Source organism: Podarcis melisellensis (genome assembly GCF_964234715.1).
Source record: "Podarcis melisellensis genome assembly, chromosome: 2".
Lineage (NCBI taxonomy): Eukaryota > Metazoa > Chordata > Lepidosauria > Squamata > Lacertidae > Podarcis > Podarcis melisellensis.
Window position 1 is genome coordinate 10,638,558 of NC_138529.1, and position 13,805 is coordinate 10,652,362.

At 44.8% G+C, this 13,805-nt stretch overlaps 1 protein-coding gene across 2 annotated transcripts in view; it reads left to right on the forward strand.

Moving 5' to 3' along the window:
• Window positions 1–8,277: 8,277 nt before the first annotated feature.
• LOC309362764 (unconventional myosin-Ia-like) overlaps window positions 8,278–13,805 on the forward strand; it is a 57,061-nt gene continuing 51,533 nt past the window's right edge. The window contains exon 1 of one of the 2 annotated variants that reach the window (XM_081898540.1): window positions 8,278–8,490. The gene's annotated coding sequence lies outside the window, so the exon portion shown is untranslated. Of the gene's footprint in view, window positions 8,491–8,866; window positions 8,973–13,805 lie in introns of those variants that run through there. The other variant, XM_081898541.1, reaches the window with a different exon arrangement.

Below are 13,805 nucleotides of genomic sequence, written 5' to 3' on the forward strand. Positions count from 1 at the left end.
AGCTGTTCAGTTATGTTTAGATGTATTTCACTGTGGATAGACAACAACTGGTTTATTCAGTTATCTTAAGCGGTATGACAGCAGGGATGGGGAGTCTGCATGCCCTCCACATTCGTTGGGCTATTGGCCATTGGCATGTGAGCTGGGGGCTGATGGGAGTTGGAGTCCAACTACATCTAGAGAAGCAGAGGTTTCTTGCTGGTTGTGCATGCTGACAGCAGGGACCATTTTCTCTCTTTCCGCCATCCCATCTTCCGCATTCTACCTCTGCTATTTTCCTCAAAGCATTCCCATTATAGATGTTGGAGATGCGGGTGGCGCTGTGGGTTAAACCACAGAGCCTAGGACTTGCCGATCAGAAGGTCGGCGGTTCGAATCCCCGCGACGGGGTGAGCTCCCGTTGCTCGGTCCCAGCTCCTGCCAACCTAGCAGTTCGAAAGTACGTCAAAGTGCAAGTAGATAAATAGGTACCGCTCCAGCGGGAAGGTAAACGGCGTTTCCATGCACTGCTCTGGTTCGCCAGAAGCGGCTTAGTCATGCTGGCCACATGACCCGGAAGCTGTACACCGGCTCCCTCGGCCAATAAAGCGAGATGAACGCCGCAGCCCCAGAGTCGGCCACGACTGGACCTAATGGTCAGGGGTTCCTTTACCTTTATTGATGTTAGCTGTTTTTATATAGGCAATGGTTGACGATCCATTAAATAGATAAGAATTTGCTACCCTTTCATGACAACCCCAGATCAGCAGCCTGACACTTGCTGCCTAATGGCAGGACTTTTTAAAACCACCCCATGGCTGTTTGCCATCACACCTACGCTGCATTCACACCATAGATCTAAAGCACATTTAAAGCACATGACTCTCCCCACAGGTCTGTTAAGTCCACAGAGTCAAGTTCTGCCTATTCCTCTGTGTCTTTTGCCGCTATTTCCTGGTTCTTTGTTTACGGAAGTCTGTGGATTCTTCTGTGTTAAAAGCTAGCTCATATCTATAATAGTTCAGTTTGCGTTGGTAGCCAAATATATAATGTTATGTCATGTTTTCAGTCAAACATTTTCCTGTCTTTGGTGGATGTGTGTGTGTGTCATTCTTTGAATATAACTTTGAAAAAATCTTCAGGCTTAGACATTGTTTTATAATAAACAGCACTGCTTGCGAATGGGGGAGGAAATTAATTATCAGAGTATGACTGGGGAGACCAAGATTCAAATCCTCACTAAACCATGAAGCTCAATGGATAACCAGGGGCCAGTCTCTCTCTCTCTCTCTCTCTCTCTCTCTCTCTCTCTCTCTCTCTCTCTCTCTCTCTCTCTCTCTCTCTGCCTAACCCACCCCACAGGGTTGTTGTGTGCATGCAATGGGGATGGAAAACTATGTAGGCCATCTTGAGTTCTTTGGAGGAAAGCTAGGATAGAAGTGGAATTAATAATAGCAATAATGCAAAATGCAGTCTTTGTTGCATGTACGTAAGTAGAATTCTCTGTGCTCTTGGAGGAAGAGGGGTTTTGTCTTTGTTCCTGCTTTTAAAAAGTTCATTCATTTCAATAAGCCTACTCTGGTTATGATTAACAATGCATGTCACTCTGGGTTGTATTCAGTGTAGTGCAAAGTAGAGCTTTGTGCAAGCGGATCGACATCCACTTGTGCAATGAGACTTCCCCCCTCTCCAACACCCCACCCTCCAATCTAGGTCTGTCCACAATGCTCCCGAGCAAATTTGGAGGGAGGAGAGCAGGGGCAAAGTCCATTGCACAAACAGAAGTCACTCACTTTTGCATTTACAGTGGTACCTTGGTTCTCAAACACCTTGGTGCTCAAACAACTTGGAACCCAAACACTGCAAACCCGGAAGTAAGTGTTCTGGTTTGCGAACTTTTTTTGGAAGCTGAACATGCTCCGTTTTGAGTGTTACGCTACCGATTTGAGTGCCACACTTCCATTTTGAGTGTTACGATGAGGTCTATCTGTTTTTGTTATTTATTTTGCGTTTTTGTGGCTCTTTTTGTTTTGTTTTTGTGACTGTGTGGAACTCAGTTCAGCTACTGATTGATTGCTTGTGTGACTGCAGTACACTGTTTATTGCTTTCATTTTTACGGATCAATGGTTACATAGTAAAATTCATGTCAAATTGCTGTTTTAGGGGTTGTTTTTAAACGTCTGGAATGGATTAATCCATTTTGCATTACTTTCTATGGGAAAGCGCGTCTTGATTCGGGACCGCTTTGGTTTTGGAATGGACTTCCGGAACGGATTAAGTTTGAGAACCAAGGTGCCACTGTATTTAGTCGAATACTGCCCCCTAGTATTTTATTTTATCAGAGGATTTCATAAGTAATAGTTTCAGAAAGTTGACCAACTATGCATTGTCACTCCAAAGGTATTACAAAGCTAATGAAAAGTCTGACATAAATTGCGTTGTATCAAATGTTTTTGTTTTCTGCACCCATACTTTGATGCATACTCGTGATCATGATTTTTCGAAAAGAAAATAAACATGGTGTAGTGATGACCATTCTAAAATAAAATAGTGTTTATTACTCTGGTGAATTTTTACACTTTATTTCCTTGTGTAAACATTTCTTGTAATTCTAGGTCCCATATATTTTTCGACTGCAGAAACAGTGGGAACTATTGATTCTTTCCGTATCCATGCAGTAAATGTCCTAGGAGCCATCAGTAGTTCTAAAAGTAATTTATAATGATTTTCTTATAGTCCCACTCAGAATAGCCTCTGGGTGGTATATCATTAAGTTATAGATTCATTGAAATCCATGGACTTAAATCCATTTATTTCAGCACAGAAGATCCACTTTAAGTGGCACTGGCTATCACCCTCTTCTTCAAATGTAATGTGTAAGTAGTTGTTGTAGTAATTACATTTAATATATCATGCCAGAAAAATGAAATTTTAGAATAATCCAACCTTATGTCTACTCCTATAGAAGCATGTCAGTAGTTAAGATCAACAACTGAAGTGCTCCTGCCCTTACAGGATATCAGATGGGCAGGATCAAATGCTGCGGCCTTTTCAGTGGTGGCACCAATACTGTACTGTGGAATCCCCTCCTCTTGTCACTGAGAATTTTTAACATCCATTTAAGCGTTTTGACATTCATTGAAAAGACATCTTGCTTCAGCAAGCCTTTGGCTCTTGAGTTTTTCTCACTTATTGTCCCTGGCTTTTAAATTTGTTGGTTCCAATTTGATTTCAAGCTGCTGCTGACTTAAACCGTTCATTTTTTTATGATGATTGTTACTTCTCTTTTAACTTTTTACTGTTTTTAATTCTGTTAAGCGGCATAATTAAAAAAACACACAACACACAAATCAAATAAAACTGAAGTGTAAATACGTACTTTTAAAACAACATTTCCCCCACCGGGAGCCTTAGCCTTGATGAGTAATTCTTTTCTGTTGCCAAGGGGTGATGCTCCATCTGGCAATTAGTTTAAAACATGCGTCTCTTGTACTTACACAAGTTGAAAACAGCAGCCGTTCTCTCAAAACAAAATTCTAACACTTATCATCTAATTTAACACTTCATCTCTTCTCCCACTGAGAAAAGTCATCCATCTCTTTTTGCCTTAATTCCCATTAAGATTCTGTATATTCTAGATAGATTTCCCTTCATTTGATACTTTTCCAAAAGGCGGCGGCGATTCAAATGTCGTTGAGGAGTTCAAACCATTGTTTCGGAATTTAGATAAGAGAAGATGCCAAAGATCATTTATAGTGGTGGGGATGAATAGTTGTAATCCTCCATCCAGCAATGTCATCTTGAAATCTGTCTTTGTATCTAATCAATTTTACCTCATAAAGCGCATTCCCACCCCCCAAAGAATAATGGGAACTGTAGTTTCCTCCCTCACACAGCTCCAGTTCCCAGCATGTTAACCAACCGCAGTTCCCACAATTTGGGATGGGAAAATGTACCTTAAAAAGTATGTCAGAGAGAACGAGGCCTAATTATAACACCACTGAATGGACATTGATGAAGCATGTGACACACCTGCCAGGGCTGGCTCTGCCATGTGGCAAAGTGAGGCAACTGCCTCAGGCGGTAGATGCTGAGGGACAATGAATAGACAGAACTTGCAGGGCGGGAACACACAGCCTAAGCTAGGTTGCTGCCCTCAGGTGCCAGAAGCTGACAGTGCCGCCGTCAGATTTATTTATTTAGTTTTATTTAGATTCATGCAGGTTACAACAGAAAGGCAAGTTAAATACAAAATAGGTTAGTTCTAAATAGGTTAGTGAGTTTCCACACAAAGAGTTTAAAAACAACCACCCTATTGAATCTAAGATACATAATACAGCAGATGGTAAACTCCAACAAAAGATTCAATTAGATTCAATTAGACAGCTTTGTAACTGAGATGGGAGGCGCCATCTTGCTCTTTACCTCAGGCAGCAAAATACCTTGGGCTGGTTTCTCCTTCCTTCTAACTCCGCATGCGTGTTAATTAGCTGGCCAATGCGAAGGTAATGTCTTAAAGACTTGATGGTGCCACAAAACTCTTTTGTTGCATTTGCTGCGAGAGACTTGTCACATAGCTACCCCTCTTTTCATTGCTACAAAGCCAGGAAACTTTGTGTTACCACCTGCCCTGCTTTGTGAAGGGTGCTGGTTAAAAAGGGTCACTGTCAGTGTTCGTCATTTCTGCATTTCTTTTCCTCAGACCTTGTAGGATTTCTGTTTATAATCTCCACCCCTGCAGGGCCCATCCTATGCATGTATACCAGCAGCTCTGCCAATGTTGTGCATCTTATGGACACCAGTTCAACAAAGCTCATACTGCCATCAATTTGTTAGCTTTTTAGGTGTCACAAGACTCTGGCAAGGCCCAGACACACACCATGGCTGTGTACACACTCTGCATCCAACACACTCCCACTTAGAGATGGCAGGATCTGCCCATTTCACTTCTCTCTGTTTCTCATTTTGCAAGCAATTCCCCCGCATATATTGCACTTCGGTACGTTATCTTCACTGATATATGCATCTGAGATTACATTTCCCCCTAATATATGCATATGTGTAAACACTGGATGGTTGCAATACTGGTTACTGATGGACTATATGGAATTGGCGGAAATGACTGGCAGAATCCGAGACCAGGGAGAAGTCGGTGGAAGAAGATTGGAAGAAATTTAAAGACTACTTACAGAAATATTGTAAAATTAAAGAATGTTAGAATGTTGTTGGAATGAAATTAAGTGGTTTTTAGCAGTAATGCTATAAAGGAGCATGTGAAAATGGATTGTTAATAGCCAAGAAAGTGAAGTTATAATCTACTAAAATAAAGGATTAAGATAAAAACAAAGAGGGAAAGGATTTGCTGAATTAACCAACTGAACTGGAATACAAAAAAGGGAGGTGTGAGGAGGTCAGGGAAACAAGTAAATGAAGGATAAATTATGGAAAGATGGATTTATTTTTTTAATTGTTTTTATTTTTTCTGTATTTTGTTTTGTTTTTTTGTTTGCTTCTTTTTTCTACCTTTTTCTTTTCTTTTGTAACCTTTTCTGAAATTTCAATAAATATCATTTTTTAAAAAAGCAATACTGGTTACACAGTTTGGATGAGTGTGAATTTAAAAGGACGGATATGTTTCAGTTCTCATATTGTTTCAGAAATTTTATAGATTTGACCTTAGGTGGCTCAAGGAGGATGTGATACAGCATCAGTGAGGGGCGCAGCTCACAGTATCTCCCATTTTTACACTCTTGCACTTCTTTTAAACACTTTTATTCCCCTCAGCTGCAGTCCCCCTTGTTTTTAGCCCATTCCTCCCCTTGGCTTTTTACCTCAGCATTTCCCGCTTTACTTGTTTTTGCCTCCACATCTCTTGAGTCACTCATTCCTTTTCTCTCTCTAATTGCAGCCATCGCCCCTATTTATACACAGTTATATTTGTTAAGTTGTGGGTGAACATATCAGACGACACATCGATTCTTCAAACAGCTTTTGTTTATTCACAGCCCAGAAAAAGAACTGAACTGAAGGGTTCAGCCAGCCTGCTTATATAGAGCTCCAGTACAACGCAACTGTAACAACTTTCTGTAACTATCCAATCACTGAATGTCACTTTCAATCCCTTATTTGCATATGTGGACCTGAGTGAAAACTATCTACAATATCCCCCTGCTGGCCCAGGCTGAGAACTTCAGTACATAACAATATTTATAGGTCATGGTCTCTTTCCCCTTCACTTTTTACCTCAGCCTCCCCCCCAAGCCAAGTCACCCCTCGCCCTGTCAATCTCTCTTCTCTTGCATGGCAGTCTGTGCTGATGACATATGGGGCCCTGCCTATGGGGCCCCTGTGTGCTGCCATGTGGCCCTGAAGCCCCCGATTGCTGCCTGCTGCGGAGCTTGCAAAAGCCAGACGTAGCTGGGACGGGGTTGTGGGGGTGCTGTGTGGAGGTGGGTATTGTAAACAAAAATCTGCCCTTTTCCCTTATGGGGTATCCAAGAGCCCCTATAGAGTCCTTACATAGGCTCCCTATTGGTAGGAGAAAATAACAGAGGCCAACCAGAGAATATTGAGAAGCAAAGCAGCTAGTAAGCCTGATCTTTATTGATCTGCTGCAACAGGGTCCTCACTCACCACACGCAGGAAGGAGGAGGAACCCAGAACAAAAGTGTGCCTGCCCTTATACTGTATAGACATTTTAAATTCCCTCCCTGGAGTCCAAGACCAGCCCCAGAAACATCATACATACATCACAGAAGGGGTGATGTTACATACATCATAGCTACATCACAGAAAGGGTTGTCTACAGCAGAAATCTGAGTGCTTTGTTTACCTCCTGTCTGCCAGGTTACCTGTTTAATGGTCACTTGATTGGACTGCCTGGGGAGCCTGGCCAGTCTTTTGTAATGATAAATACTTAGTTCCTGAGCCAGGTCACAGGCTCACACCCTATTCATATCTTAAATGTGCCCTTAAGACAGGATTTGTGAAGGAAAAGACAATGGGGAGGCTTTTCCATTTTCCTTTGACCTTGCAGAGAAAACATTTGGTCAGTTTGGGATCAAAAATGGTTTCAGGTTGGTCTTCCTGTGCTGATTTATGTACGTTCTTGGTTGGTACACTTATGACCATTAACATATATCTAAGACCTCAAAATTCCTATCACAGTGGGTATGGACATCATTGCTGAGGGCCGCCAAATAAGGCCTTGAGGGCCACTTGCGGCCCATGGGCTGCATGTTGGACCACCCTGAACTAGCAGTAGCTGATTCACTCAGGGGTGGTGCGCCCCATTGCGCCACTTGAGGTGATGCAGGAACATGCCTCCTCCTCGTTGCCACCCCACTGCTGGTGCCTGCGTTGCACAGCAGCACCCACAAAGTGCTAGCAGCAGTGGCAGCTTCCGGAGAATTCTCACCAGAATCGAGGTGGGTGCCTCACCCTGCCTCATGAGGAGGCCCGGGCCTGGATTCACTACTATGGGGAACATTTGTTATGGAGGATGCTGAAATTCCTAACAGATCAACTCAAGCAGGTCCTTCTCTCTGTGTGCAAAACTGGGAATACTACAAAACATATATTGAATATGTGCAGCAATTCATTACTTATTTGCCTCTCAGGTGAAACTGCGCATTAATAAAAATCAATTCCCGCCCCCCCTAATGTGGTGGAACTAGGAAAAGATGGACAACGTTATGACTTAGCTCAAGGGTCACCAGTTGGTCATCTGTCCTCTAGATCAGGGATGGAGAGCTTGTGGAGGGCCATAGCCCCACTATAGGGCATCTCCAAGTGCACCTTTTCATTTCTTTTCATATAAATGAGTGACTGCCATTCTCCACTGCGAGGAGAAGTAAAGCACTCAGAACCGTGTTGAGGCCCAAACCTGCTCTCAGTCAATCGCACTCGGCAGTGTGACAGAGGCCTTGGTGGGATGAGTGTCCGCTGTGTCTCTATAGAAGTGTTTCCCAAACTTGGGTCTCCAGCTGTTTTTGGACTACAACTCCCATCATCCCAAGCTAGCAGGACCAGTGGTCAGAGATGATGGGAATTGTAGTTCAAAAACAGCTGGAGAACCAAAGTTTGGGAAGCACTGCTGTATAGGCACAGAGTGCACAGGCTTTGGAAATATGCAGGAGTTCTTTGCAAATCTCTCCTTACACACACACACACACACACACACACACACACACACACACACACTACTTCCATCCATCAAATTGATGGGCACTTTGCTAGCAACGTAATGATTAACCCTGTTGACTTTGCAGCCCTGTGATCTGAGAAGAGGAGGAGGAGATCGTTTGGTGGCAGGCAGTGCGGGGAGGAAGTAGGTGTGGCAGTCAGAAACTGCTGAGCGGCGAGCAGGACGGTGCAGAACAGACAAACCATGGACAGCTCCTGCTGAGCTGGATCGCCCCCTTGCTCTTTTGGTTCTAACCCTGGGGTACGTTGGAGAAAAGGCTTGGGTGTGCGACTGCAGAGCTGTGGGACGTCTCCCTGTTCAGGGGGTGAGTAGGAACCTGCCTTGGCATTTTCTTCACAGTGCATGGATCCCTCCCTGCCAACTTGATGCTTGCTTGCAAAGTAGGAGATTCTGCGGCTTTCTCAGGGCTTTGCACACCAGGGCCTTATACCTCTGCCCCCCCCCCCCGCCGGCTGGTTAAATAGGAAATCTACATCCTTGAAACATTGTTTGTTTTCTGGGCAGTCCATCCTCTCTGTGTTATTACAAAAAGCAGCCCTCTCCCCTTCAGGGAGACAGCTTCTGTCTGTAGGAAATCCCCCTGTAAAGTCTGTCCTGTTCCTGATTTGGAGAGGAAATGTGCCGAAAAACTTATTCTAATCCACACCCTTTACCCAATCTCCAGTGTTTCTTGGGAGGCATTGCCAAGACAAAGACATTTTCTTCTTTGTTTGCGGACACGGAAGTTTCAAAGAAAAACAAAACAGGAGTTGGCAGAGAAAGAAAGGAGGTGGAGAACGCAGAAAGGTATATGTTGGGAATGGGGACACACAGGGCAGCTCTTAGAACTGGACTGTGTTTCATTTACCCCAAAGAGGGGCTTTGAGGTTCAAGCTTGCGTGAAACTCTGCTCTTTAATTTTTATTGCATAGGTACAGGCTGCAGTTGCATGGGGGGCATGGTAAAAGCACTCTGCATGTTCCCAGAGACACATTTTATGTGGGACACCGGTGGCGCTGTGGGTTAAACCACAGAGCCTAGGACTTGCCAATCAGAAGGTTGACAGTTCAAATCCCTGCGACGGGGTGAGCTCCTGTTGCTCGGTCTCTGCTCCTGCCAACCTATCAGTTCGAAAACACGTCAAATAGGTACTGCTCCGGCGGGAAGGTAAACGGCGTTTCCGTGCGCTGCTCTGGTTTGCCAGAAGCGGCTTAGTCATGCTGGCCACATGACTCAGAAGCTGTACGCCAGCTCCTTCGGTCAATAAAGCGAGATGAGCACTGCAACCCCAGAGTCGGCCACGACTGGACCTAACAGTTAGGGGTCCCTTTACCTTTACAGTCTGCAGTTGCATGGGGGGACATGGTAAAAGCACTCTGCATGTTCCCAGAGACACATTTTTTTATTTTTATGGCTGCTGGATGAAGATTAATTTTTTAGGCAGATGACTAAGAGTCCAGGATGTTCAGGGGACTGGACAGGGTCCCCTGGCAGCTGGAGACCTCTTGGAGAAGGTGATAGCCCTCCACCTGAGGGGAGGGGACAAATATGTATGTGTTGCAGATTGCAGATTAGAAAGAGGGAGAACAAGAGAGAGCATGCTGTGATTTTGCTGAAGGCACGCTGAGTTGCAGAGTCTCTCTCTTAGAATCTGATGTGGGTAGTGGATCTTCCACCTTCAAGACATACGGTACCTACTCATAATGTTTGTCTTCAGATGTGTTCTGCTTGTATACTTGTACGTGAGGCAAATATTACAAAAATGCCAGAAGTCTCCAGCGCTCTCTCACAACACCCCCCCAACCTTAAACTGAAGCAGCAATATCCCTGGAACTTTGCCTATTGGAGAATGTGCAAGACTTATTCACATACTCCTAGAATCAGATTTGGCACTGAAAAGGGATTCTTGGGCTGAGTGCTGGCAAACCTTATACTCTAGCCCTAGATGTTGCCAGCTGAACACAGAAAATAGTGTTTCCCCACCTCTGCTGTTGGAAGATCAGGTGTGACCCAGTGAAGGGAGGGAAGAAATCTGAATTGTTTTTTTAGGAGCCCTTTGCCCTGGACTCAGGGTGTTTCCAGACCCTTGATTTGGGTGAGATTCAGTCATAAACCAGCAAAATCAGGTTGTACAATTAAAGCTAATTGTTGCCCTAGAAGGTTGGGCTTTTTGCAATAAGGAAAGTGACAGTAAAACGCACAGAAAAACATTGCTTGACACAATGTTGCCTAACCTCCCTGCAAACAGATCAGAATAAATGCTGAGTAAATAGCCAAGGTCCTCTAATCTCCCTGTAAACGAATCAGGACGAATGCTCAATAAGCAGGTTGTCTGGAAGCTAACTCAGCTGCAGGGGGGAGATTCTTGCAATTAACTAATTTGCCTCCCCACGCAGGCTTAAAAAGATGAAGCAAAGTATTCTACAAATTAGGGGCCCAATAACAGCAATACTATCTCCAATTTGTAGGAATGGGCAAAGATTCAAATCCAGTTTTTCTTGATTTCTCACTTTTCCAATCTTAGGTTCCTTTCTCCACATTCCCACATCAGTTTGAACTCTTTCTAAAGTCCTTATGAAAATTCATCAGCATTTTAGAGTTTCTCCTAGTGTGATTTTTTATGCACAATATACATATTTTTGCTAAACCATTCCCCCAATGTAATTCATTGTTGTATGTTCCTTTCTCTAATACATGCACAGTTTACCCTGGTGTGTGCATTTCTTAGCTGGAGAACTATGCTGCAAAATTTGGAGAAATGCAAATTTTGAAGTGTGGCTGTGTTTGAATTCACATATTGCTTCAGTAAATGCAAATTAGGTAGGTTCACCTATAGATGCAAACTCAATTAAATTTATTTCCGCATCCCTGCCAATTTGGCACAGTGGTGATACTGTATTTGTGAACGGAAACCATCACAGGGGAAAGGTGATACCAACCGCCTGGAGGCAAATGACTTGTTAAAATAGTACCAGGGGTAAATTCACCCACCAATGAATGAATGTTTATCTTTGTTGACTTCCCATAAGTCACTCCATTTCTTCGAGCAGGAAATCCTTCTCCCTGCCCCCACCCCAGTCCCTTGTCAAATATTTAGATGCCCTTGGCACCCATTGTCTGCAACCTGCTAAACATGCACTTGGCTTCTGTGACTCTTGGAGATCACTGTGACTGTGGGTTGCTAAGAGTGTGAGCACCCTGGCCTGGTGGAGATTGTCAATGCCCTTCCTGCATTCCAACTCCCATCATTCCTCCTAGGGGTTGACAGGAGATGAAGTCTAGCAATACCTGGTCTAAACAAAACCCACACCTTTCCCTTGGCTCTGACCTAACCTGGGGCTAGACGAAAGGCTTTTGCCACCTCCCCGTTCCAGACCACTCAAAATCTCACCGTTGAAGACAGGAAAATGAGCACAGGAGGAAGAGCTGAGGGGTGCCACCGCCTCCCAGAATATGCCATCCGTGGCACTCTCGTCATTCTGCCTAATGGTAGGATTGGCCCTGGGCCCAGCCAGAAGACATTTGACACAAACTTGGCTAGGAGCTGAAGAGATCATAGTGGTACAGCATGTGCTGTGCATGCACTAGGTCCTCATGACATCTCCCATGAAGGGATCTCATATGGTAGGACTGGGAAAGGTGTGGGAGGCACCGTAGCACACGGTCCGAAGTACAAGGGGTGGGGAAAAGTTACCACCTGGAAAACCTAGAGTACAGTCATGAGTCAGAGTAAACCAGGGATGGGGAACCTGTGGTCTTCCAGCTGTTGTTGGACTCCAGGTCCCATCAGCCCTCAGCCAGAGTGGCCAAAGGTCAGGGATGGTGGGAGTTGGGAGTCCAGCAACATTTGGAGGGCTGCAAGTCTTCCACCTCTCAAGTAGACCCCACTGAGCTAGATGGAGGCAATGATCTGACTTGGTATAATGCAGGGACGTCCAACTCCCAATAGACTGCGATCTACTCGCACTAAAAGAAAGCTGGCAGTAATCTAAATTGTTGAGCTTTTTTTAGGAAGCTAAACTTGTTGAGCTTTTGGGGAAATTTTTGGGGGATAGCCAAAGTTACTGAGATTTTTTTTTTTTTTAGGAAGCCAGAGAGTATTGTTGTTTTTCTCATAAAGGCTATAAGCCATAGTTTGTTTGGAAGGAGATCACTGAGAGGCCAGAGGTTTGCTAGGATCTCTCAGGAACAACCCATGATCTACCAGTAGATCGCAGTCTGCCTGTTGGATATGCCTGGTATAATGCAACTTCATATGTAATCCTGCCTGATTCAGCAGTATGTCATGGCTGCCTGCTTCCTGGGTTTCATGGAGGAAGGTGAGGGTTCTGCATGTGTTCTGTTGCTCTGTCCCAGCTCCTGCCAACCTAGCAGTTCGAAAGCACACCAGTGCAAGAGCCACCCTTCACCTGAAGATCACAATGTAAAAACACTAAAGGAAACAACAAAATACATAATAGATCAAAAACAAAACAAAACAATAACATCCCCCCCCAGACACATTTAAAAGGCCATCAGGTTGTGGTCACAGGGTCTGGGTTGGTTCATAAATATTTTCAACAGCAGCCGGGGGAAGCAGGAAAGAGTGACCAACTAGGGATTCCTGTGAAAAGGAAAGAATGTTGCCACAGCTGTAGCTCGTTTCCAAGGAGAAAAGCCTATTTATTTGGGTGCTGCTATTGGTGGCGCTGTGGGTAAAAGCCTCAGCGCCTAGGACTTGCCGATCGAAAGGTCGGCGGTTCGAATCCCTGCGGCGGGGTGCGCTCCCGTCGTTCGGTCCCAGCGCCTGCCAACCTAGCAGTTCGAAAGCACCCCTGGGTGCAAGTAGATAAATAGGGACCGCTTACTAGCGGGAAGGTAAACAGCGTTTCCGTGTGCGGCTCTGGCTCAGGCTCTGGCCAGAGCAGCGATGTCACGCTGGCCACGTGACCCGGAAGTGTCTCCGGACAGCGCTGGCCCCCGGCCTCTTGAGTGAGATGGGCGCACCAACCCCAGAGTCTGGCAAGACTGGCCCATACGGGCAGGGGTACCTTTACCTTTACCTTTATTGGTGGTTGGTTGCTGCTGGCAGGCTAGCCTTGGTGGGGCAACCCCAAAGGAGTGACCAAGGGTGTGACAAAGGCAAGGGGTATCCTCTAGGCTATTGGCTGCTGATGGGCTTGCTCCTAGGTGAGAGATTGGTGGGGATGTAGTTAACCTGCCTTGCAAGTGCAGTGCTGGGGAGCTCTGTCTGCGATGGTGATGAGAGCATAGAAGCAGCTCATCAAGACAAAAACAGTGTATTTTGTGATTTTGCTATTTTACATTGTTTAACTTCCCAGTTATTTATTGCATTTTTATTGTGTCTTTCTGTTGTGTTCATGTTTCTTGCTTTGGGGTCCTTTGAGCCAGATAAACCGTAGCATAACATAACTTGCAAAGGTGCAAGCGTTTTGGTTGCAAATTGGGTACAGATGGCTACCTTATCACCCAAGTCGTCATTCGTATCCTCTTTTGAACCAACCTTAATACAGTATACCAACAGAGTGAACATAAAACTGCTCGCTTCAGATATGAACTTTATTCAAGCAGGACTGATAAGGATATTGAGATTTTATGGTGGTGGTGCAGAGTCCATGGGCAGCCTTATAAATCAAAGGT